Source organism: Apodemus sylvaticus, chromosome 3 (genome assembly GCF_947179515.1).
Source record: "Apodemus sylvaticus chromosome 3, mApoSyl1.1, whole genome shotgun sequence".
In the NCBI taxonomy this organism is placed as follows: Eukaryota; Metazoa; Chordata; class Mammalia; order Rodentia; family Muridae; genus Apodemus; species Apodemus sylvaticus.
Genome location: NC_067474.1, coordinates 26,837,206 through 26,863,146, shown reverse-complemented (window position 1 = coordinate 26,863,146; position 25,941 = coordinate 26,837,206).

Below are 25,941 nucleotides of genomic sequence, written 5' to 3'. Positions count from 1 at the left end.
GGTGAAATCTCAGGGTTGTTTTGATTTGCATTTCCCTAATGACTAATGATGTTGAGCACTTCTTAAGGTACCTCTCGGCCATCCATCCGAATTTCTTCAGGTGAAAATTCTTTGTTTAGATCTGTACCCCATTTTTAATAGGGTTATTTGGTTCCCTGGGGTCTAACTTCTTTAGCTCTTTGTATATATTGGATATTAGCCCTCTATCAGATTTAGGGTTGGTGAATATCCTTTCCCAATTTGATGGTTGCCGTTTTGTCCTTTTAACAATGTCCCTTGTCTTACAGAAAATTTGTAATTTTATGAGGTCCCATTTGTCAATTCTTGATCTTAGAGCATAAGCTATTGGTGATCTGTTCAGGAACTTTTTCCCCGTGCCCATGTCCTCTAGGGTCTTCCCCAGTTTCTTTTCTATTAGTTTCAGTCTGGCTGGTTTTACATGGAGGTCCTTGATCCACTTGGAGTGAAGTTTAGTACATGGAGATAAGAATGGATCAATTCGCATTCTTCTGCATGCTGACCTCCAAATTAAACCAGCACCATTTGTTGAAAAGGCTATCTTTTTTCCACTGGATGTTTTTGGCTCCTTTGTTGAAGATCAAGTGACCATAGGTGTGTGGATTCATTTCTGGATCTTCAATTCTATTCCATTTGTCCACTTGTCTGTCACTCTGCCAATACCATGCAGTTTTTAACACTATTGCTCTGTAGTATTGCTTGAAGTCAGGGATACTGATTCCCCCAGAATTTCTTTTGTTGTTGAGAATAGTTTTAGCTATCCTGGGATTTTTGTTATTCCAGATGAATTTGAGAATTGCTTTTTCTAACTCTGTGAAGAACTGAGTTGGGATTTTGATGGGGATTGCATTGAATCTGTTGATTGCTTTTGGCAAGATGGCCATTTTAACTATATTAATCCTGCCGATCCACGAGCATGGCAGATTTTCCATTTTCTGAGGTCTTCTTCGATTTCCTTCTTCAGAGACCTGAAGTTCTTGTCATATAGATCTTTCACTTGTTTAGTTAGAGTCACACCAAGATACTTTATATTGTTTGTGGCTATTGTGAAGGGTGTCATTTCCCTAACTTCTTTCTCAGCCTGCTTATCCTTTGAGTATATGAAGGTAACTGATTTGCTTGAGTTGATTTTATAACCAGCCACTTTGCTGAAGTTGTTTATCAGCTGGAGGAGTTCCCTGGTGGAGGTTTTCGGGTCACTTAAGTGGACTATCATGTCATCTACAAATAGTGATAATTTGACTTCCTCCTTTCCAATTTGCATCCCCTTGACCTCCTTAGGTTGTCTAATTGCTCTAACTAGAACTTCAAGTACTATATTGAAAAGATATGGAGAGAGAGGACAGCCTTGTCTAGTCCCTGATTTTAGTGGGATTGCTTCAAGTTTCTCTCCGTTTAGTTTGATGTTGGCTACCGGTTTGCTGTATATTGCTTTAACGATGTTTAGATATGGGCCTTGAATTCCTGTTTTTTCCAAGACTTTTAGCAAGAAAGGATGCTCAATTTTGTCAAATGCTTTTTCTGCATCTAATGAGATGATCATATGGGGTTTTTTTCTTTGAGTTTGTTTATGTAGTGGATAGCATTGATGGATTTCCTTATATTGAACCATCCCTGCATCCCTGGGATGAAGCCTACTTGATCATGGTGGATGATCGGTTTGATGTGTTCTTGGATTCAGTTGGCAAGAATTTTATTAAGTATTTTTGCATCAATATTCATAAGAGAAATTGGCTTGAAGTTCTCTTACTTTGTTGGATCTTTGTGTGGTTTTGGTATCAGCGTATTTGTGGCTTCATAGAACAAGTTGGGTAGAGTTTCTTCTGTTTCTATTTTGTGGAATAGTTTGAAGAGTATTGGTGTTAGGTCTTCTATGAAGGTCTGATAGAATTCTTCACTGAAGCCATCTGGTCCTGTGATTTTTTTGGTTGGGAGACTTTCTATGACCCTTCTTATTTCTTCAGGTGTTATGGGACTGTTTAGTTGATCTATTTGATCCTGATTTAGTTTTGGTGTCGGATATCTGTCTAGGAAACTGTTCATTTCCTCTAGATTCTCCAGTTGTGTTGAGTATAGGCTTTTGTAGTAGGATCTAATGATTTTTTTGAATTTCCTCAGTTTCTGTTGTTAAATCTCTCTTTTCATTTCTAAGTTTGTTAATCTGGATACTGTCTCTGTGCCCTTTGGTTAGTCTGGCTAAGGGTTTATCTATCTTGTTGATTTTCTCAAAGAACCAGCTCCTGGTTTTGTTGATTCTTTGTATGGTTCTCTTTGTTTCTACTTGATTGATTTCGGCCCTGAGTTTGATGGTTTCCTGCCTTCTACTCCTCCTGGGTGAAATAGCTTTTTTTTGTTCCAGGGATTTCAGGTGTGTCATTTAGCTGTTAGTGTATGCTCTCTCCATTTTCTTTTTGGAGGCACTCAGGGCTATGAGTTTTCCTCTTAGCACTGCTTTCATTGTGTCCCATAGATTTGGGTATGTTGTGTCTTCATTTTCATTAAGTTCTAAAAAGTCTTTAATTTCTTTCTTTATTTCTTCCTTGACCAAGGTATCATTGAGTAGAATATTGTTCAGTTTCCACGTGTATGTGGGTTTTCTGTTGTTTTTGTTGCTATTGAAGACCACTTTTACTCCATAGTGATCTGATAGGAGGCATAGGATTAGTTCGATCTTCTTATATTTGTTGAGGTCTGTCTTGTGACCAATTATATGGTTGATTTTGGAGAAAATACCATGAGGTGCTGAGAAAAAGGTATATTCTTTTGCTTTAGGATAGAATGTTCTATATATATCTGTTAAATCTTATTCGTCCAAAGCTTCAATTAGTTTCATTGTATCCCTGTTCAGTTTCTGTTTTCCTGATTGGTCCATTGAGGAAAGTGCAGTGTTGAAGTCACCCAAAATTATTGTGTTAGGTGCAATGTGTGCTTTGAGCTTTAATAAAGTTTCTTTTATGAATGAGGGTGCCCTTGCATTTGGAGCATAGATGTTCAGGATTGAGAGTTCTTCTTGTTGTATTTTTCCTTTGACCAGCAAAAAATGTCCCTCAGAGTCTCTTTTGATGACTTTGGGTTGAAAGTCAATTTTATCTGATATTAGAATGGCTACTCCAGCTTGTTTCCTGAGACCATTTGCTTGTAAAATTGTCTTCCAGCCTTTTACCCTAAGGTAGTGTTTGTCTTTGACCCTGAGGTGTGTTTCCTGTAAGCAGCAAAATGTAGGGTCCTGTTTACGTATCCAGTCGGTTAGTCTATGTCTTTTTATTGGGGCATTGAGTCCATTGATGTTAAGAGATATTAAGGAATAGTGATTGTTTCTTCCTGTCGTTTTTGATGTTATTTTTTAAATTTGATTGGTTAACTTCTTTTGGGTTTGATGAGAGAAGGTTACTATCTTGCTTTTTCCAGGGTGAAGTTTCCCTCCTTGTATTGGCGTTTTCCTCCTATTAACCTTTTTAGGGCTGGGTTTGTGGATAGATATTATGTAAGCTTGGTTTTGTCATGGAATATCTTAGTTTCTCCATCTATGGTGATTGAGAGTTTTGCTGGGTATAGTCGTTTTGGCTGGCATTTGTGTTCTCTTAGAGTCTGCATGAGGTCTGCCCAGGATCTTCTAGCTTTCATGGTCTCTGTTGAGAAGTCTGGTGTAATTCTGATAGGTCTTTCTTTATATGTTACTCGCCCTTTTTCTCTTACTGCCCTAAGTATTCTCTCTTTGTTTAGCACATTTGGGGTTTTGATTATTATGTGACAGGAGGTAGTTCTGTTCTGGTCCAGTCTGTTTGGAGTTCTGTAGGCTTCTTGCATATTCATGGGCATCTCTCTCTTTAGGTTCAGGAAGTTTTCTTCCATAATTTTATTGAAGATATTTGCTGGCCCTTTAAGTTGTATATCTTCACTCTCATCTATGCCTATAATCCTTAGGTTTGGTCTTCTCATTGTGTCCTGGATTTCCTGGATATTTTGGGTTACAAGCTTTTTGCATTTTGCATTTTCTTTAACTGTTCAGTCCATGGTTTCTATGGTATCTTCAGCATCTGAGATTCTTTCTTCTATCTCTTGTATTCTGTTGTTGATATTTGCATCTATGTCCCCTGATTTTCCCAAGGTTTTCTATCTCCAAAGTTGTCTCCCATTGAGTTTTCTTAGTAGTTTCTACTTCTGATTTTAGATCCTGGATGGTTTTGCTTAGCTCCTTCACTTGCTTGTTTGTGCTTTCTTGTAATTCTTTAAGAGATTTTTGTGTTTCCTCTTTCATGACCTCAGCCTGTTGACCAAAGTTCTCCTGTATTTCTTTAAGTGATTTTTGCATTTCCTCCTTATTGGCTTTTATATTCTCCTGAATTTCTTTCAATGATTTTTGTGTTTCCCTTGTAAGGGCTTCTAACTTTTGATCAATTTTCTCTTGAATTTCTTTAAGTATGTCCTTCATGTGTTCCTGTACCAGCATCATGACCAGTGATTTTAAATCCAAATCTTGTTTTACTGGTGTGATGGGGTATCCAGGACATGCTGTTAAAGGAGACTTGGGTTCAGATGCTGCCATATTGCCTTGATTTCTGTTAGTGACGTTCCTGCGTTTGCCTTTTGCCATCTAGTTCTCACTGGTGTTAGTTGGTCTTGTTAATGCTGGACTCACCTGTGCAAGCTGCCTCTTCCCAGGTGGCCTCTGGTGCACAGCTGACCTCCTGCACTGCCTGGAGACAGGGTGCTGTGGCCCAGGCTGTTCAGATCCTGAAGCAGACACCTGAAGGCTCCAGCAGGGGCCTGCTGGACTCAGCAGAGCACACTGACTCCTTCCAGCCGGCCTCCCGGATGCCCCTCTTGCCTCTTGTAGGACCTGGAGATGTGGCATTGCAGCCTAGGCTGTTCTGGATCCTGAAGCGGAGATCTGAAGGCTCCTGCCAGAGGCCTCAGGACTGGAACCTAAGCTCTGTGCTGGAGCAAGCTGTGTGCTCCCAGTCTGCTTCCAGGTGCACACCAGGCCTCTTGCACTTCCTGGAGACCGAGTGCTGTGGCCCAGGCTGTTCAGATCCCGAAGCAGACACCTGAAGGCTCCCTCCAGGGCCTGCTGGACTCACCAGAGCACACTGACTCCTCCCAGCTGGCCTCCTGTGTGCCCCTCAGGCCTCTTGCAAGACCTAGAGATGTGGCATTGCAGTCCAGCCTGTTCTGGATCAGGAAGCAGAGATCTGAGGGCTCCTGCCAGAGGCCTCAGGACAGGAACCTCATTTATCATTTTTCTATTAATTACATCCTATCTGTCTGTCTGTCTATCTGTCTCCATCTCTACACACACACACACACACACACACACACACACACATTTGACCTTAATCTACTATGAACTTTACAAAGCATCAATTCTAAATTACCTCATTCACAGACTTCAACCAAGGACAATGCTTAAGTCAAAGTCATGGGTTTCTCCATCTTTTCCAAAACTGTGACAGCTTCAGAAAGTGTGTTGTGTGCCTCTACATACAGAGAAGACTCAGGGTGTAGTTTGCTTGTATAATAATAGGAGACTGAGACACAACAACAAGAGGAATTTATTACATAAAAATGAGTAAGGTATAATTTTTAAAATACAAAGAAAATAAATAATATATAATTTAATAATTATGCACACTTGGACTGCACAGTGAAACTATTTAAAATTTAACTAAGCATTTAATAGAATTAGCTATTCATTAACAGTGCAATTATAGACAATCAATGTTTAAATAAATATATATAATATAGTATATATATATATATGGTGATAAAATAATTATCTGGAAACAGCTATTCTCTTATGAATAAAAGGAGAAAGAAAACATTGTGGGGCAACAGCTGGAGATGGAGGTAGAACATAGATTAGCACAGTGCTCCTACTCAGTTTAGGCTAAAGGGCACAGAGTGACCTTGGATTTATACATGGCCCTGCTCACACAGTGTTCTTACAGGTCATAGAAATAAGATGCATTTCCCTCTAAAGGAAAACAGATCAAAAATTCATATTTCTTTCTATCACATCCTATTCTCTTAAGGAACTGAAGCAAAATAAATGGCAGAATGAATGTAAGGCCCAGTATTTTATCCCTAAGTATGTGGACCTATAACTCTAGCAGTAAAACTTTCAAAATCCAACGACCCTTTTTATGTGTACTTTTATTTGTCCTGTATTCCAATCGAATTGCAGAGAAAGTCTATAAAAGTGTTTCATTCTGTAATTTTAGCACTCGATTCAGGTTGTCAAAATAATGAAGGAATGGGTATAGTTTTAAAGTACCATGTCTGCCTGTCATTAGAGTATGTACAAGTTTAATTACTGAAAGATATGCATCGATAAATGAATTTTATATGGAGTTAACTTGGGGGCAAAGAAAAATAGAATTCACAACTTTTTTTTCCATCATTTGCCTTCTACCCCAATTGTTTCCTTAGAATTTTGTTGAATAAGATGCATTGATAAACAAATTTTATCTGGAGTTAACTCGGGGGCAAAGAAAAATAGAATTCACAACTTTTTTTTTTCATCATTTGCCTTCTACCTGAAGTGTTTCCTTAGAATGTTGCTTAAGGTTAACGCTTGGTTGATTGAATGTCAAATATCTCTAGTATATTGCATCACAATGTAAAGGTTTTCTTAATTTTTTTTAATTCCTATAGGAATAAATGAACAGATTGTGTTTAATTTCAACTTCGAATTAGGTGACCCCATTGTATGGCTGTGACTTGGTGTGTTTGAGAACATAGAGATTGGGTATTATAAGGAAACGGTAGGCACACAGATCAGCATGCAGCAGCACTGGTAGCCAATCAACAACCCTTTGATGGCGTGGTAGGTCGGAAGACAACAGCACCGACTTAAGATCATCGGGGAGAACATGCCTGTAGCTTCTGTAGCTTTCTTCCTCAGAGGGGGCCAAGAAACTTTCCCTTCCTTACTGTGACTTCATTTGGTTCTTTGCTGCCTAAGAACACCGCAGCTGTGACCACTTGTCACATTTCTGTCAGTGTCCTCTAATGGGCTTGTCTTTTGGTTCCTATGAAGTAAACAATAGGATTAGGTCATCTTTAAAATGTAAGCAACTATATTCTCTGCTCCAGTGGGAGGGAATTTCCTCCACTCTACTGCTGATATGTGAAACCAAAGTACGCATTCCAAACTTACATGGAAGGCGTAATCTCAGCCTAAGCAGAGAACTCTGTGGATATAAAAATAAGACTGCTTTCAAAATTCCACTATTCATTGTTTTCCCACTTCTGCCTGAGAAAACAGGAGGGAGCTCAAGGTCACATACAACTACCAAGTAATTCACTACACTGTGGAAACCTTCATTCCTCCCAGTCAAGAAGGGAGGGTTTTCTGCCTTCTCAAATGCTCTGTCCTTCACAACCATCTCAGTACATGAAACTCCAAAGCGTATACATTGCTACGTGGCCTCCACCAGGCGATCAGTACATGACTTTACACTGTTGGCACAGACAAAGTAAGAGAAAACTTAGTCCCATTGCAAATGTCCCCCCAGCTCAAACCAATTACGTGTATGCCCATGGGACATGAATTTTTTAATATACCTTTGTATAATTTATCATAAAAAGTAGATGTGATCCCCACCCCCAACAAAACCGACTCAGGATGAAGGTCACAGTAGTGCTTGAAGTATTATGTAATCTCTCGCCCTTTTCTAACTGCAATGTGTTGCCATTTATCCCCTACTCTCTGTTCTTCATAACTGTACAAGTTATGTCAAGTTGATGGAAAAAGTCAACTTGCTCTATGAAAGCAGCGATGAATCTCCAAGGTCTTGCCTAGTAATCTATGCCTCTAGTAACCATTATCTCTGGCATAGTTGCATCTCCAAATACATTAAGGATTGTTCCATTTGATCAGGATAACAGAGAAAAAGTGATAATGTGTTAGCTCCCGTGTTAGATGGTAAAATGTACACAGCTTCCGCTTAGGTTATTTTTAGTAAGAACCTTAGGAGGATACCACCACTCATGATATTAAGGCATCTAAGCAACCTGTGTGTTCTTTGACCCCGTAGCCCTCCTCAAAGGAAGCTCAGTTCCCATAAAGCATTTTGATGATTAGGTCCGGTTCCTTATAAAACCTATAAAGAGCCATAGGTATAATTGATTATCATCTTTCTTTTTAAACCTTTTTAAAACCATTTGACTGTATTTCCTTTGGTGTGTGTGTGTGTGTGTGTGTGTATGTGTGTGTGTGTGTATGTGTGTATGTGGTGTGTGTGTGTGTGTACACATGCGCATGCGCATGCATGGGTGAGGAAGATGTATCCTCCTCTAACATGCTCTGTTGTATTCCCTTGGGAAAGAAGATCTTACTGAACCAGAGCTTCTTCAGAGCTTCTTCTTCTCTGCCAACAGGAAGGAATATGTGTTGTCATCTAAAGCTTTTGGTAAGTTTTACTTTTCCAAAATCAAATCCTAAACTTTCTTTCAATTTAAAAAACCAAGGGCTGAAGATGTCTCAGCCGTTGCCTCTCTTTCCAGGGAACCTGAGTTCAAACTCTGTGGTTGCCCGCAATTGAATATAAGACATATTCTGGGAGCTACAAAGCTCCCACAGGTACTAGGCACACACATACATAAAAGCAAAAGCATCCATAAAAATACAATTAAGTTATTTTTGTGTTTTCATGCATGTCAAGAGATTTCTAGGCTAGAATGTTATGAATTTTGTTTCTTTATACATTGGAAAGAGAGACCAGTGGTTATATACTCTATGAAGAGAATATTATAATCTATTTATCATTAGTATTTTTACTGATAAATGCTTTTAAATTCATAATTGTAAACCTATAATTTATTTAAATTCTTAAATGGTATGGTTCAATACTCATAAAGCTTTATGAAGTATGTGTAATTGTATAGCTTACGTAGTTGGGCTTCTTTCTCTGTTTTAGCAAACGGGGAACTAAGGTACTGACAAGATTAGCAGCCTTCCCTAACCTGCAGGACAGGCAGAGGCTGGGACCTAGCACCGTGCTCCTCAGCCTGTGCCCTCACCCTGTCTGGGATGATCGATTTGTCAATATTCACTGAGTGAGAGACAGGAAGAATGAACAAATGATTTGCTACAAGATTCATAAATCCAATTAATAGGTATTTTCAATTCCTATTTTGTGCCAGAAACTATATTTTACCTCCCCCTTGGTAAGGCCATTTTGTAGACATTGAGACAAACTGTATTAAGAGGATGGGAACTCAGAAACTGAGTGTCCTTGAGCTAAATCTATGAAACCAGTTTTCAATATATAGCTTTTTCAATTGGAATATTTTAGGAACTTTAACTTTTTTTCATTAAACTAAAGATTTAATTGGTTTTTCTAGATTTTTTACTGAAAGCAGCCATCTTTGGCTATTATTTTTCAAAATGGCCAGTTTACTATTAACAACATAGACTATAATTTCTATATAAAGAGTATTTAAAATCAATAACTAGGAAATATTCCATATGGTAAAGTATAAGGTTCAATTTCCATGAACCACATTCTCTACAAAATAGATGTTCTCCAGAAAAAAATATAATGATGAACTTTAACTTAAAAAATGGCATCAACTGAAAAAAATGTTAAATTAGAATATACTTAGGAGATTGCAGAATGGTTCATTATCATGTGTAGGAAAAATGTTTACTCTCATTCTTATTCTTACATGACATACAGCTATTAATTCGGATTCACATTTGGTTGTTTTGGAGACAGATGACAAAGGTACCTTTAAAACATTAAACATAAAATCCACTCTCTGGTTTGTGGTTTGCTGAGAGAGGAGCTCCGATGATCGTATGTCTTAAGCTGACAAGGGGATCCTTCCTTATTCCTCAGGCCACTCTTTCTCAGCCTTTGGTTCTGGTGACATTAAGTACAAAATTGAAAACACATTGTGATGAGGGTACTCAGGAAAACATCACTGATAACCAAAAGTTAATATTGTCAATTACATTGTAAAGGAACTAATTCTCAAATATCCTTGCAAATCAGCCATTTGAAAACAAAACAGCAAATTCACAATCACTATAACTTTATAAGTTATATTGTCCCATCCGAGGGGAATTTCCTAAGCCACCACCTCATTAAAACTTCGCTACTGAGGAAATAGAAGAACCCTCTTTTTTTTTTCTGTCTGCCTATTTATTTGAAGAACCCTGAGACAGGTTTTTCACTCCAATGAATACACGGTAGCAATTTAGTACCTGGTCTATAACAAGAATTATTTATAACAACACTGAATAATGTATAAGTTTTGACTGTGACAATTCTAAGATGTCTTTGGACAGCAATAATGAAGGAGCTTTATTCCAAACACCTTAGAAGCTTGTGAAAGAAATTCCAGTCTAATAGAGTTATGAAGAAGTATCAAATATAAATGAGTTGGTTGCATGAGCAGAGACGCTGTAGGGAGCTCAACCCCAGGGAAGCATGCAGTGTGGGGTTCTATGCTGACCCTTTACACTGCTCGGACGCTGCAGTGTTGGCTAAGGCTAAGGCGTAACCTTTAAATTCCATCCCACACATTGAGATATTTAAGAGATCCTAGTATTTAAGAGAAAGTCAAGGATTTAGGTAATGATAAAAGACTGTAACACTATCATCTCTACTTTCCTATCTTACATTTTTTTCTTTACTACTTTTAAGATTTTATTTTTATGCTGGAAATAGTTATTTTTTTTCCCTTGAAAAAATACATAGTTTTAGTTCCTGCAACTCAGAATGAGATGCTCATTAATATTTCAACATTTATAATTGATAAGATTTTAATATTTTAAAGACGTTTTAAAGTGCTTTAATTTTGTCAATATTAATTAATAATATTTTCATATTAGAAAGTCATTCTGTTACACAGTTAAAGAATTCAAAACAGAGTAGTTTCCCAGATCTCATCAGCAATAAATGAATTGGATGGAGTCTCGCGATCAGATTCTTAACATTTCTTGTTTCTGTTATACACTCTGAGGACTGTTTAGGCATTGGTGACGCTTCATTATCCCTGTCTGTAAATAACTTTAATACAAAAATGAATTGCTGATTTCTCGATCTTCTTTGTTGTTATTTACATTGAAGTTGTCTATATTTTTCTCATATTATTTTCACTGAATGAAGTTTAGAAACACTTCTCTGATGCTGTTTTTTTTTAACCCTTCTAACTAGCACTTCCGCTTCTATTAAGCAGATGACAAATATCAAGCTAGGGTGGGTAGGGATGGTCAACATGATTCATGTCAGAAATACGTGACAAAAAGTTGAAGCTACCTGAGGTACTTAACATATTTCCTTAATGACTTCTTGCAGGGCTCGGTACCAAAAATAAAAAAATCAAATCATCCAAAGCCAACTTGCAAACTTAAAATGTGGGTGTTCTGTAAGCCAGGCTTACAAAGTTTGAATGCTAAGACTTGGTTGCAAAGCTAATCACCTAAGAAATTCATCTCTGCTGCACGCTGTTGTTTCACACCCAGGGTGCAGGCAGGGAAATCCCAAATGGAGGAGATACACAAACAGGCTTCAGTATGCACACACTGCTACCCTGGGGCTGGGTATGTTGCATGTTTGTGTACATATTATATGAATATGTGCGGAGCAAGTGGGGATTACAGCTGAAACACAACAGAACTCTATACACTACCACGAAAAAAAGAAGAAAGAAGGAAACCAAAACACAACACAAAAAGACTTTATCAGAGCAAACTAAAGGTGCAAAACACCTTTTCAGAGTGTGCTTTTATATGACCCGCCACAGTGTTTTCTAATTATTACAATGTGAAAATCATTAGAGCATACAGAAGCAAATGTATTTCCTCGCTCGCCTGTTTCCTAATTACAATGTACAGGCTGCAGATAATAGCCCTTTGCTGTTGTTACTATTTAGCAACTTTGAGCCAGTTTTTAACAGCCCACCCTCTCCATTGTATGATGCTATAAATTGCAACACAATTCAACACGTCGTGTATAATTTCCCCCAAGGTTTTATAAGAATCATTAATATAAAACATTAATGTGGAGAGCCCGTAGTACCCCTCCCCTGTTTTTGGTTAAGAGTTTAAATCTATTGACTTGTAGCTGGCTTTTAAAATGACATTTTTTCCTTGCTGCCTTTAATTCAATCCAAATTTAAAAAAAAAATAAATAAAAAGATGCCAGATGTCACGAGGCCAATAAGCAGGTGGGCCGAAGCTTCTGTACCAATTCAAACTGGCACCGCATCAAACCTGGTGGGTATAACCTTTAATTCACTGCTTCCCTGGCACCAGATCTAGTGCCATCTGCTCAGCCTCGCTAAGCTGTGCATGTTTCTGTGTGGGGACGATGCCAACAATGCAAACTGTCTCCTACATGTGCAGGGAATCATCAGTGCAACTAGTTTTTCGAGACCCATATGGTGGCATCTGCGAATGCACACTGTCAGCATCGCTGCCTGTACCACCCTTCGAGTTTTAAGAATGGGAGGAGAGAATGCCAGTTTGTAATTCACTACTGAGAGCCAGGAAGAAAACTTTTCCTCTCCTTCTGGGTGCTTCTATTTGGGATCATTTGACCAGAACACCTGAGGCATTGGAAGAGCCTTGACCTTAGCTCAGAGGCCAAGAACTCCAGAATGGCTTCTTGCACCGCCCACTCTAAATTTTCACAGACATATAAAAGCAGCATGAAGACCCCTCCGTTGCTGCACCCACACTGCAGAAGGCTCTCTTTGAAGAGTCCTTTCTTATTTCCCTTAAGATTCCAAATACAGAGATTATCTTGACTTGCTGGGAAATGGAGGAAAATAGATTTGCTTGTCACTGTCTACATTTTACAGATCTTAGAGAAGCCATGCAGGTCTGACCTATGTTCCTTATGAAGAAATGAAGAATGACTCTTCATCTGCTATGCATTTTCAATTATATGCTGGGTCTTAGAATGGTTAAAAAGAGCAAAGATATTTGTGCACAAACAGTTTTCTCAGCACTCCAGAGAGATTATTCCCTTGATTCTTACCTACTGATTACCACTCCCTGTCTTATCCCAAGATCCCAAGACAAACACTCCCAGCTCACCTTCTAGAAGACTTAAAAACTTGGACCAATGCTCTCTTGCCAAATACTAAAAATGAGTGGAGATATGCTAGTTTTGTTGTTCCTTATCTAGTTCCCATAGTGAATATAAATTGATGAAAAGACACATTTTGCTTAGCTTTTTGCCTCAATGTATGTTCTAATAAGGAATCTAAGATCGTTTATAAGATCTTTACTAAGTACAAGTAAAAGAAGAAATAACTGTATTATAAGCATGGAGAAAATTTTATGTTTTGTTAGCCTGATATAAAAAATACATTCTAGGAAATGTGAGATACAGTCAATACAATTGAATCAATGTTCAAATAGTATTATTTATGTATCCTAACTTTATGCTATATACTTTGCTAAGTGACTCACATTCTATATCTTACTTGATCATTTCAGAAACTATGTTGATTACTGATACTGAGTGCCCTCCAACACACAGCACTGTACAGGAAAAAGTCATTTGGGAAGAATAGGGTTAATTAGTAGTCAAATATAGCTCCTTATGATTCTAGAGCCTTAGATCCTAATTACAACATTAAGCAGTGCCTGCTCTATCAAAATATTTGGTGACTTCAACCTAAGCCAAATGAAAAATGTGTCAGATAATAGGTACATGCTTCTACCATATGTTAGGTTTTGTTCCTAATGTTTTCCAGTTTAAAAACTTATTTTTATTAATACTGAGAATAGGATTTGTGGCAGGCATGCATTTAACTTAACTTATATTTATTTCAAAGACTGTCATGTTCCAGTATATATAGAACATTTGTGTCTCATTAGGGACCCAAAATTCTCAAGCACAAAAAGTATAATTCTCACTCTGTTAACACCCACTTCTGATGGCTATGTTTCTGCCTGTGCGGGAACTCCTGGCTGCTGTATTAGTGATCTCAATGCCATCTGGCAAAATCAAGATCTTGAAATATAAGACAGACTCATTTAGGAAAAGGTTCATGATCATCGATGTGCTGTGTTTATTGCACACATTTGAGAATGTGTGTCCACCTGATAAACATTAGTTATTAAAACTAGGAGAGAATATATTTTCTAAATGAAAGTTAATAAAAATTATCTGTTCTCACTGATATTAGTTATCATTGCATATAGCAGCATAATTTAAGGAGAAGACTCACTTGAAGAACATTGTTCCCCTAAACAAAGCAGATTCCATAAAATCATAGTGAATTCACAAGTATGTTTTCTCTATCATTGATGTCTAAACAACATATTTGAATGCTTGCATGATGTCTTTCTCTGTGACTAGTCTGGGGCCAACTTCTTCCTTGTTCTTCATCCTTACCCTCCTCTAATTCAAATGTGCAATTCATAACAATGCAAGGAAAGAGAGAAAGAGAAGCAAAGGAGGGGGGAAAGGAAGGAAATAGAAAGGAAGGGAGCTTAATGTTAACACTGGCTATAGGGAACATAACTAGGAGAAATTCAGCCAAAAGCCTAGTCTTAATGTGCATTGCTTCTCAATAATTGGTTTTACTAATGCTACAGAGCCATTAGAACAAGATGGAAAGGTCAGAGGATAGCAAGATTTTTAAAAAGTCAAATGGATTATAAAAAATTAAAGTTTAAAGAGCAGAGCATATACACCGAGCAGAAGGAACTCGCTGTCTGTAGGGCACAAGAGCACACACTCACATGATTGCTAGCGACCACATGTCCTCAAAGCACATGTCTAATCTTAAGCTGTGGTACTTTTTCTAGTTCACTGAATTGCTTCAAGGATCAAACATGATAATGAATATGTTGTTTGATGTAGCGTGGGGCACAAATACCAGGTGACTTTGTGTGAGCATCATGATGACATCTTTCTGTCAGGGATGGTCCAGACACTTTCACCTACAGAAAAGAGATGAGAGTCTCATCCTCATAAAAAAAATCTGGGCCCAAATGGCAGATGTCTAGAAAATGACCACTTTGCAGATTTCAATTCCACCCCATCTCACACCAGAGCTGCCAGGTCAATTGGCTGGAGCTTCAGAAGCCTAAATCAGCACATTTTGGGTCTCAAGGACCACAGCCTACATTGCATTCGGATGTGCTTTGCAATTCAAGACCTCATTAAAGTTGCAGTCTCAATGGAAAATATTTTTGATGGCCATTCATAGGTCCGGCACTAAACATCCCCTTAAGGGACAAGCTCCCTAAAGTGGTGGGACTGAGATGTTACCAAGTTTAGAAGCACAGACTTGCATTCTCACTGAGGCTCAGCCTCCTCCAATAAAGACCACACAGCCACAAAATAAAAAAAAAAACATGCCCACAGCAGAGTGTGCAGCAAGTGTGGTTTGTATCTTCTTCTCCAGCCCCCGCCTCTCTTTCCCTTTTCTCATCTTGCAGTTTTATGTCCCACTCTCTGAGACCCTTTATAAAACTAGGCAAGAAACGGTGGCAGCTTTTCCACCATATTGCAGAGGTAATATGGAATTACAACCCTTGTGCATTCACAAGCACACCACCACATGAACAATTGAACATTTACTTACAAAACCTACTATCTCAATACCTTATTGTATTTAATCTTCATATACACTCTGCTGGAAAATTATGAGCTGGGAAGGTTTGGAGACCTGTTTAGAATACACAAATGTATCATTATTACATGTTGAAGCATCTTCTGGGCATATAGCTGGGTCTTCAGGTAGTATTATGTCCAGTATTCTGAGGAACTGCCAGACAGATTTCCAGAGTGGTTGAAACAGTTTGCAATCCCACCAGCAATGAAGGAGTATTCCTCTTTCTCCACATCCTCGCCAGCATCCACTGTCACCTGAGTTTTTTATCTTGGCCATTCTGACTGGTGTGAGGTGGAATCTCAGGGTTGTTTTGATTTGCATTTTCCTGGTGACTAATGATGTTGAACACTTCTTTGGGTGCATCTCAGCTATTCAAGTTTCCTCAGTTGAGAATTCTTTGTTTAGCTCTGTTCCCCATTTTTAATAAGGTTATTTGGTTCTCTGGAGTCTAATTTCTCAGATTTTTTTTTGTATATATTGGATATTGGCCCTCTATTGGATGTAGGATTGGTAAAGATCTTTTCCAAATCTGTTGGTTGCTGTTTTGTCCTATTGACAGTGTCCTTTGCTTTTTGGAAGCTTTGCAATTTTATGAGCTCCTTTTTGTCAATTCTTCATCTTAGAGCATAAGCCGTTGGTGTTCTGTTCAGGAAAATTTCCCCTGTGCCCATGTATTTGAGACTTATGCCCAATTTCTCTTCTACTAGATTCAGTGTCTCTGGTTTTATGTGTAGGTCCTTGAATAGCCAGAAGCTGGAAACAACCCAGATGCCCCTCAACAGAAGAATGGATACAGAAAATGTGGGACATTTACACAATGGAATATTATCCAACTATTAAAAATAATGACCTCATGAAATTTGCAGGCAAATAGATAGAACTTGAAAATATCATCCTAGGTGACGAACTCAGTCACAAAGAACACACACAGTATGTACTCCCTGATAAGTGAATATTAGCCCAAAAGTTCAGAATACCTAATATTCAATTCGCAAACCATATGAAGCCCAAGAAGAAGGAAGACCAAAATGTGGGTGCTTCATTACTTTTTAGAAGGATGAACAAAATACTCATAGGAGGAAATAAGGAGACAAAGTGTGAAGCAGAGACTGAAGGAAAGGCTATGGCGAGACTGTCCTACCTGAGGATAAGCCCCATATACAGCCAACAAACCCGGATGCTATTGTGGATGCCGCGAAGTGCTTGCTGATGGGAGCGTGCTATGGCTGTCTCCTGAGAGGATCTGCCAGAGCCTGACAAATACAGAGCCAGCCATTGGATTAAGGGTGGGGTCCCCGATGGAGAAGTTTGGTGAAGGGACTGAAGGAGATGAGGGAGCCCCCACAGCTTCCAGGGCTGGACCACCAACTAAATAATAAACATGGAGGAACCCATGACTCTGGCCTCATATGTGGCAGAGGATGGCCTTGTTGGACATCACTGGGAGGAGAGACCCTTGGGCCTGAGGGTGTTTGATGTCCCAGTGTAGGTAAATGCCATGGAGAAAAGAAGGGAGTACATGGGGGGGAGGGCACCCTCATAGAGCAGGGGGATGGGGGATGGGATAGGGAGTTTCCTAAGGGGAGATCCGGGAAGGGGAAAACACTTGAAATGTAAATAAAGAAAATATCCAATATAAAAGGAACACACAAATGTAGAGTACAAACAGAACTGAAACCTGTGTTTACAAAATATTAACACTTAAGTTCAGTGCTGGTACAGTATATGTGCACAAAATGATTTTGTATTTTTGAAGGACAAGAAGTCAGGGATTTACAATGGAGCACTGAGCAGGAGTTATTTTTACTTGAAGGGTGTTTTTTGGTGTTGGGGTATTGGGTTATATTAAAATAATCAGGAAATGCCACAGAGTAGAGAGTTGTATAATCATGACGATTCTGTTTTTAACAGAGTTAAAATGACGATGCATATCATCATTCTCTTGCCATGAGAACTCTACTAAACCCTGCCCATAACAATTAGAACTCTGGTTTCATGACTAAGAAGTAGAATATCTGGCACTTTAATGGAGGTGGGGTGTCTCTAGCATTGTTTCACTTAAAAATATGTTGTTCCACATATGTATTTATGTACTGAATATATATACATGTGCAGAAAACTCCTGTGAGAAAGAGGGAGGCAATCTAGGCCTTACTTCCCATAACACAGAAACATGGTAGATTTTAGACAGAATGGAATGAAGAAAGACAAGGGAAGCTGCTAGCTATACACTTAACTGCATCACTCTCAAACTGAGCCAGGAGGAGGAGGAGGATGCTATGCACAAGGTTTTCAGGCCTCAGGAGTCAGGAGTCAGAAGTGTAACATTCAGGGTCCTAAGGAAATGTGCGTTTAGCCCAGGCTGGCGAACATTGTGACTTGGCAATTACAGATTATTCAGGGTGATGAAAGGAAGGGCTAGGAGACGCTTCCTTAGTTTCCTTGGCAAATTGTTAGGTTCAGACACAAATTATGAAGACCAGCAAGAGTCTTTTCTCCACCTTGCTGTAGCAGGTGAATCTTGAACTTGCATTCAAATCTCCCCTCTACAATTACCAGGACAATGTGATAGCATAAGAAGTTTTGGTTTCTCTTTCTGTATCCTAGAAATAATATACTTTACAACTTTTAAAATACAAGGTGGAATAATATGGATAAATGTATGGTCTGTATGGTATTCACTTTCAACAAGGAGATTGCTATTTCATAAGCATACCTTTCATTTACATAGTATGGGTCAGTTGTTATATAGACTGAGAAGGCTATCAAAGATTGGGACCATGTAGGCAGTGTAAACTTATCCCTAATTTTTCAGAACTGTGATACAGTAGTCAGTATTTACCTTGCTTCCCCCATTCCTGGGAAATGCAGTGTTTTATCTTATTAGAGGAGGAAAATTGTTAAAATTTTTTAGCCCTTCTGAATGAGATAATCGTTGAGCAGTCACCGCCCCAGACCTAGCATCAGCAGGCATTCGGGATCTTCCTCCATCCCTCTGAAGGCTGCCACTGGGCTGTCAACAGCACTCCTTAGGATTGCTAATGAACTGTCCGTGCCAAGAGTGGACAGTACCTGCTCCTGGGATATTGCTCTGTCTAAAGAAAGGGCTGAAAGCAAAAGACCTAGAGCAAATTCTACTCTACCATTGCTAGCAAATGGGCAAGAAATGCTTTAAATCAATAAGCATAGGTCCAAGTTCTCTTACAGGTTCTTGCCATGCATGGACTTGGAAGAACCAGATGGGATGACTGCTTCTGGCTCAAGGTCACCTGAACGTGAGCAACTGAGCATTGGAGGGGAAACCATAGGAAATCTACACATGATCAGTTGCTCTACAGGTACATTTTTGGGCATTTTCCAGCAAGGGGATCTCAGTTTAGTGACATCACTTACAAGGAGCTTAAGCCTTTTGTTACCAAGAAGTAACAGAATGTCTTAGTCAGGGTTTCTATTCCTGCACAAACATCATGACCAAGAAGCAAGTTTGGGGAGGAAAGGGTTTATTGAGCTTACACTTCCATGTTGCAGTTCATCACTAAAGGATGTCAGGACTGGAACTCAAGCAGGTCAAGAAGCAGGAGCTGATGCAAAGGCCATGTAGGGATGTTTCTTACTGACTTGCTTCCCCTGGCTTGCTCAGCCTGCTCTCTTATAGAACCCAAGAGCACCAGCCCAAAGGTGGTACCACCCACAAGGGGCCCTCCCCACTTGATCACTAATTGAGAAAATGCCCCACAGCTGGATCTCATGGCAGCACTTCCCCAACTGAAGCTCCTTTCTCTGTGATAACTCTAGCCTGTGTCAAGTTGACATACAAAACTAGCCAGTACAATTGACCCCTTGTCAACTTGACACACAAACACATCACTATTAAGCCACAACCCTTACTTTCTTATTCATCCCCAAGATCTAAATTACTTTAAAAGTCCCACAGCCTTTACATATTAAAGTTCAATCACCTTAAAATGTCCAATATCTTTAAAATTCAAAGTCTTTTAAAAATTCAAAGTCTTTTAACTGTGGGCTCCACTGAAATACTTTCTTCCTTCAAGAGGGAAACATATCAGGGCACAGTCACAACCAAAAGCAGAAAAACTCCAATGGTTCAATGTCTGGGATCCAACTCACAATCTTCTGGGCTCCTCCAAGGGCGTGGGTCACTTCTCCAGCTCTGCCCTTTGTATCATACAGCTTGTCTTCTAGGGTCCAGCTGCCTGTACTCCACTGCTGCTGCTGTTCTTGGTGGTCATCCCATGGTAATGGCATCTCCAAAACACTGCTATCTTCCACTGTAATTAGGCTTCACCAATAGCCTCTCATCGGCTCTCTTCATGGTGACGAGCCTCTGCTCCTATGCATGACCCCTTCAAGTCCTGGGCCATCAATTGCAGCTGAGGCTGCACCTTCACCAATGGCCTTCCGTGGCCTCTCACTGTGCCAAGAGCCTCAGCTGCTATTCATGACCCCTTCATGCCTTCAAAACCAGTACCATCTGGGTGACTCTTACATAGTACCAAGTCCAGCCACTGCACAAAATACAACTGTGGCTATCTCTGGAACACACTCTCTGTGCTCTCAGAAAACACTTCCAAGAAGACTTCATCTCAGTGATGCTGGTATCTTCTTAATCACTGCTAATTTCTTAGCTCCAGCTAACCAGCATCAATAGTCCCAGGTACACAAAGGTTTGCTTTAGTGGTTCTGGTATCTTGTTACTCACAGCTGATTCTTCAGCCCCAGCTAACCAAAACCACAGAAACTTCACAATCAAAACATGGCCACTGTAAGAGTCTTTAATCTTCCCTCTGAAATTTCACAAGCCAGTCCTCTATCTTTGGCACTGCTCTTAACATTGTCTTTGAAGCTCCTATAGAATTTTCCACCAAGCTGTTAATATTGTAATGGCTTTTATAGCTCAAAGTTCCAAAGTCCTTCCATAGTCCTCCCCAAAACATGGTCAGGTTGTCACAGGAATACCCCATTCCTGGTACCAATTTGTCTTAGTCAGGGTTTCTATTCCTCCGCAAACATCATGACCAAGAAGCAAGTTTGGGAAGGAAAGGGTTTATTGAGCTTATACTTCCATGTTGCAGTTCATCACTAAAGGAAGTCAGGACTGGAACTCAAGCAGGTCAGAAAGCAGGAACTGATGCAGAGGCCATGGAGGGATATTCTTACTGGCTTGCTTCCCCTGGCTTGCTCAGCCTACTCTCTTATAGAACCCAAGAGCACCAGCCCAAAGGTAGTACCACCCACAAGGGGCCCTCCCCACTTGATCACTAATTAAGAAAATGCCTCACAGCTGGATCTCATGGAGGCACTTCCCCAACTAAAGCTCCTTTCTCTGTGAAAACTCCAGCCTGTGTCAAGTTGACACACAAAACTACCCAGTACACAGAAGGTATAGGTATGCACTACTAGGGTTGCCACATTCTGTTAGCTATAATAGCAAGTTAAATTCCATTCAGGTCCGAGAGAAAATAAGGCTTTGCCTCCAAGAAAGGGTAACCACTCTAAATCAGCATGTGACATTGGGATAATTATCTGGAAAATGTGTATATACATATGTATGTGTATGTGTATATGTATACACTTGAATTTGTAAATATGTATTCACACACACACACACACACACAAACACTACCATTTCTCTCATGGCCCAATTTTTTTCAGTATCAGAATCACGTGACTGTCGGCTGGTATTCTTTAGCTAACATGCTAAACACACTCAATGGTCTTTTGTTTTTGTTTTCCTTAAGTAACAATACAGTCTATTATTACTGATCCTACAACAAAATCTCTGATATCACTGGAAATTGATTCCAAGTGAGTGACACTGGAAGCTCAGAGTGAGTCCCATGAAGAGTAGGATCTCCTCACCATACTCTTCCATCTCCCTGGAGAATCTAGACTGAATCACCACCCACCCCCTGAGGTTACACTTGAGGTCAGCTTTCACAGAATCTCCAGCTTCTGTCTTCTGATAGGAGGAGCTGCGATGTTCCCAAGGCGCCAAGTTTCATAGGCATCAGGCACTGATGGAAACTTGACTTTGTTTTGAATATTTGTCCTCCAGTAACCAGTGCTTCTTTGAAAGGCTGTGAATCTTTAGGCAGAAGAGCAAGGTCACTCTGGGAGGTGCCCCTGAAAGTGACACAAACTCTGTTTTGGTCTCATTCAATCCGCTTCCTGATCTGCCCAGATAAAAGGAGTTCCCACTACACATTACTCTGCTGTGGGTATCACGTGTCTTCCTTACTAGTATGGACTGAAACCCTTTTGAAACAATGAGCAAAAACAAACAAAACAAAACAAAGCACCAACAAAACAACAACAACAATTTAAAAAAAAACCCTCCTTCCCTGAGCTATGCCTGTTATGGTTTTTTTTTTTTTTTAGTTACAATTACCATTGTGTTCTGTTGCAAGATATTTCCTATCCATTCATATTGAGGCAGTGAGAGGCCAGTGATTGGAGGGGAGAGAGGAGGAGGAGCTTAGACAAGTGAGGGGCGGAGAGAGAGGGAGGCTCAGCAGACCAGACAAGGCCAGCAGAGCAGGGAAGGAGATGGGGCTCTCCAGATGGCTTCAGGCATATTTCTGGTGTTTTGGAGAGGTTAGAAATATTGGGGTAAAATCTCATCATTGTAAATTGGCTTTATGAAATTGGGAGTTTCTTATACATAAATATATTTGGTTAACTATTCAATTTTAAGAGTCATGCTTTACTGGATACTTGGAAGAAGAAGTGCAGAGGGCTGGCGGGGCAGTGCTTTTATTAATTATTACCCACTACAGTGTTTATACCAGCTTCTTTTAAACTAAAGCATTTCTGAGGGAAAATGAAAGAGGCATTGGTTAGAGTCATGGTGTACACAGCTTCTCAGCCAGTCCTGGACATGACCATATTTCACTTCTCAATGACATCTATAGCAGCTGTTTATTTTAGTAGAAGAGAATTATACACATTGAGGATTACGATTTTTTGCTATATTTATGTAAGAACATATATATGCATATAAGAATATTAATATTGTTCATCTGAAGTTTATGGGTACAAAGATGAAGAATATTGGCTCACTTGTTGGCCGTTCCATTCTCTGACAACCTTCAGTCACATTATGTTTAGATGCCTATTTCATAAGTTAATTGATTGTTCACTGCAAAATTATTGATTTTTATTTTAGGATTCTTTGCTTGTAGGTACCTCATGTTTGATATGTTGACATGTCTAAAGATCAGAAATCAGAGAGCAGCTGATGACAGAACTAAGACAATGTGAAGCCGTGTGTCTGTGGCCTATATGCTTTAATAGTAAGAATATAAAACTAGAGCAGCAACTTAAGATTAGACTTCTACTCTTTCTTGAAATAGCATTAGAGCTGCTCCACAAGGTCCTTCTTGCCTTAGTCAGTTGATGGTGGACGGTGATGAGAGTGTTTCCATTCCTGCAGTCAGTTGCTAACCTGCTTTTCTTATTTTAAATAGCCTCTAAGAGGACCCAAAAGGCATTAACTTTAGGACACTTAAATATCCTTCCTCACCTATTTCACAGATCAATTGATGAATCATGATAAGGTTTGTATCAGAACTGAGAAACAGGAGAAGGGCAAACATCAAGCAAACCACTCTGTATATAATCACCCAGGAGCAATGGCAGGACCATTGGGTGGTAATTCACCTGTTAGCCTTAATAAACACCTGTGATCAGGACAGGATCTAAGTAAATACCTTAGCAGTTTAAAGACATGGCATCAAAGTCTATTCTAGAGTAGATGTGCTTTACTCATAAATCTGACTTTTGATCAACACTCAGTATTCATGTTCTCCTAGTTAGATCATGTAAGTACAGAGCCAAAAATAATAACAAAGGTTCTACAATAAGTCATCATCGGGTCAGATGCAATGGTACTGCTAGTGTACTGTGGAGCCTCCTTAACTTTAGATAACTGCATACAAATTTTAATGAATAATGTTAGTACCATGCTGTCTGCTAGCTACAAATGATCCTTTATAAGACTTATTTTCAGTTAATACATTTCAAATCTCTCCCATGTTAATGATTTTCATCTAAATGTTTTTAATAACTATATCATTATGTTGATCTGTTTCCTTTTTATCATTATATGTTCTCAAAGTTATTTGGCAAACATTCTTTAAGATAAAATTACCCTCTATATCTCTGGTTTCTTTCCTTTTTTAGTATAATGTGTGATTATATTAAGGGGCTATAGTTTCAAGTAATAAGTTTCAAGCACATGTTCAAGTCTAGAGAATTTAGAAAGAGCTCTCTAAGTATATAAATTTATACTGTATGTAAAATACAAATGTGATTTTGCATTGCCTATACTCCAGACCAGTCTCTCAAAAACTGATAATACATTTGGATTTCAGGCAAGATAAAAATATAGAAAACTGTATCAGGCTCCTGTCAGCAAGCACTTGTTGGCATCCACAATAGTGTCTGGGTTTGGTAACTGTATATGGGATGCATTCCCAGGTGGGGCAGTCTCTGGACGGCCTTTCCTTCATTCAGTCTCTGCTCCATACTTTGTCTCTGTATTTCCTCCCATGGGTATTTTGTTCCCCCTTCTAAAAAGGACCAAAGTATCCACACTTTTGTCTTCCTTCTTCTTAAGCTTCATGTGGTTGCTGTCTCCTGAGAGGCTCTGCCGGTGTCTAACAAATACAGAGGGGGATGCTCTCAGCTAACAACTGGACTGAGCACAGGGTCCCCTATGGAGGAAATAGAGAAAGGACCCAAGGAGCTGAAAGGGTTTGCAGCCCCATAGGAGGAACAACAATATGATCCAACCAGTAACCCTAGAGCTCCCAGGGATTAAACCACCAACCAAAGAGAATACATAGAGGGACCCAGGGCTCCAGCCACATATATAACAGAGGACGGCCTTGTCAGACATCAGTAAGAGGAGAAGCCCTTGGTCCTGAAAAGGCTTTTTGCCCCAGTGTAGGGGAATGCCAGGACAGGGAAGCAGGAGTGGGTGGGTTAGTGAGCAGGGGAAGAGGGGATGGGATAGGGGGTTTTCAGAGGGGAAACTAGGAAAAGGGATAGCATTTGAAATGTAAATAAAGAAAATAATGTTTAAAAAACAAAAATATATAGAAAACAATACAAAACAAAGCAAAACTGAGTTTAGAGGTAACAGTGTCACTGCAGAATAGAGAAACAGAATCAAAGTCTTGAATAACTTTCAAAATTGTCTCTGGGTCTAGTGCAGTGACTAAAATGAAGAATTGTGATCATGAGTGATTAAGATAAATTGCTGTTTAAATAACTGATTTAAATGTCATAAAGCATTAATGATAAGGTATCTTGTTTTAGCCACTTGACAAAAATAAGCCATACATAGACCTGAACTTAGGTATTATATCTTGTGATTCAGTAATTACAGTTTTAGAAACCAATGTTACATTGTCTATGTAGAAATGCATTTACCAACATCCACTAATGCATTGTTTACACTAGCAATGCAATGATATAATGCAAAAGAAAAAACATGAAAATTAAACAGTCAATGAAAATAAATACATGAAAAATGTATGGTATATTTATTTCTGGGCTATTATAAAGAACTATTATGATAACATTTACTTATAATTTGAAATAAATTCTAGGAATATAAAATCTTGTACAAAATAGTTAGAGCTGTGTTAAACAAATTTATATGCAAATAAATTGACCAAAATATACTGTCATAAAATATATTAAATATTAGTAATTACCCCTCATTTGAGTACTCAAACTATATATAGTTACCTGTATTTTGATTTATCAAATATAATACATTTCCTATAATAGCAATGTACTATTTTTATAATCAACAGAATCTTTACTCATATTCTAAAGAGACCTGCTGAAGAAATGTAAATAAAGACTTGGCTCGTACATAAAATGTTGGTTTCTGAACAATTTATGTAGTAAGTGTGCTTTTTTGCTCTAAATGAAAAGGTTCCAAAGGAATTATGAAAAATACCAGACAAATTTTAATCACCTTAATTGCTACTATCATTACTACATAAACAAGAAGGCATTCTGGGAGTGTCATTTTTAGGACTATGAATGACTATTACTTGAAAATTGCAATACGTATCAGTTAGCCATTGCTATGGTAATACTTTATTTCATAAGACTTCAACAATTTAGTAGTAAAAATAAACATTTGTGATGCTTTTTAGTTTGTGGATCAGAAATGTGGGCAGGTCTGTTCAGAAATATCTGGATTAGAGTGAGCTGTTATATTTTATCTTGGCAATGAGGATTATGACTCCTCTTTCTCTAACATGTTCTTGATGATACAGTCAGGTTCCTATG